Consider the following 2121-nt stretch of genomic DNA (forward strand, 5'->3'; position numbering starts at 1 on the left):
CAAACATACTACACATACCATAAACAAACATACACACACATTCATACATACATACACATACACACGCATACACAGGACACACAGGATGTATTCTGTGGCACATACATGTGTCTTCACAGCCTCACATATCACACATACAATATTACTAAGTAAAACATTAAAAACAGCTAGAGAACAGAGAAAGAACTTAGAAATCAAGAATATGACAACAGAAAAAAATCTTTATAATCTATTCCCACAAGTAAGAAAGATAAATTGGTCAAGAGAATAGCCTGTTCCTCTCTCTGGGAACCAGATGGGTAGACTGAACATGATTCCTTTCCTCACTGGCCAGACCTTTGTCACATGGTTCATCTAGAATCAAGCACTTTTGGGAGAGGTGTCTAGGCCCTCTGCATTGCTGTAACAGTATACCTGAGGCTGAGATATTTATAAAGAAAAGACTGTATTCTCATAAATGCTGAGAAGCCTCAGGTCAAGGCCCTCTCAGGCTTCCCTTACTTTGTCTTCTGAAGGCTTTGATTTGTTCCTGGCTAATCAATGACCGTTAGCCTGAGATGTCAGGCTCCACAGGACAGAAGTTGGGTCTGGGGTTATCTCTGACTACAGGAGCAGAAGCATCTTTTGGTGCTTTTCCTGGGACGTTCTGGAATGTTCCTTGTTCTCTGGGTTCTACTGACTCTGACCCACTCTGAGCCATTTTGCCGGACTTACATGGATTTCCTGTTCTACCTGATACCACTCTGCTGCTGTGGATCTGTTATGAGTCTAGAGAGACTTGGTTCCTGTAGACTGTAACTGTAAACCTTAACTAGTGTGTACAGAAAGCCTATAGCAAAAGTCGAACTTCATAGGGGAAGGGCAGAATCCCGTCTTTAAGAGGGCCCTGTTTTGGTATTCTGTGCAGCAGTGAACCAGTAGATGAGCTTTTCATTAGAGGGAGGGGCTCACTTAAGAGCCAGAAGTAGACCTGTGGCCTGTGGAGAGGGTAGCTGAGATCTCTGAAATAACCATAGGAACCAGGATGTTTGTGTTAGCCAGAAACACAGGAAACGATGGTTGCCAGAGCTTCCCTTCCCAACTACCAAGATGACTTAGGCAAGGTAAGTGGTTGTCATAAAGCAGGAGCGGATAGGGCATAGACAGGTTCTAATTTGTGGGGCAGATGTGTGTGGAAGCTTGGAGGGGTGGCAGTTAGAGCTGGCAGAAGCTGAACAAGGGGCAGTAGGACCAGTGGCTCCAGATCTCTATCTGTTGTGTATATTAAAAAAAATTGGGTGGGAATTATAATACAGTTGTATCACATCTCCCTTCCTTCTTAATTAAGAATATATTATATAATCAGTAATATGTTTTTTCCTAAAAACATAAAGTAAACCTGCTCAACCCATGTGATAGGATTTGCATGTCTGTTTCTAGTTGGTATTGGAGAACCAGTTGTGTGCTCTTCCTGAGGAAGGCTATTTCCCCCACTCTCAGCATTCTCTAGTTGCCTGTAGCTCTTTGTCTGGGATTGAGGCCTTGTGGGCTTTATTGCCTACAATATGAGGTATTAACTAGTCATGACTATGCTTTATTTGGGCACCTTAAGAACACAACCCAAGGTGTCCACAGGCACCTGGTTTGCACCTTCAGAGACGAATGTTCTTGAATTCAAGCTAAAAAAGAAAAGAGAGAGCAAAACAAACCGAACTACTTCCCACCCCTAGTCTAAATCATGCAATAGCTGGCCACAACTTTCCAGCATAGACAGCCCTGCCCACTCTGAGGACGATCTCTCATGGCACCTCTGGGCAAGCTCTGACCAGTACACAAGAAATGAGACATGTAAAGTTAGCTTGGGCCTGCATTGTCAGAGGTCAGGGTTTCACAGGTTTTCTTACCCCCAAGCCTAAATGAACCTCTCTGACCTCCTATGGCGAGCAGAGGTCATTTTCCCACATCACACTTCTCTTTTCTAGGGCGAGACAGACCCACGGGGCGTGGGAAAGGAGTTCACTGGAGGAATGGGCTCCTGCCACCTTAGCAGGAGCTTGAGGAGGCAGAGCTAACGGATCAGAGGTGAATTGGCAGCCTCCACACTGAAAAGCCATGTGCTTCAGCTGCAAGGGGAGCCAGGGC

Source organism: Mus musculus, chromosome 16 (assembly GCF_000001635.26).
Source record: "Mus musculus strain C57BL/6J chromosome 16, GRCm38.p6 C57BL/6J".
In the NCBI taxonomy this organism is placed as follows: Eukaryota; Metazoa; Chordata; class Mammalia; order Rodentia; family Muridae; genus Mus; species Mus musculus.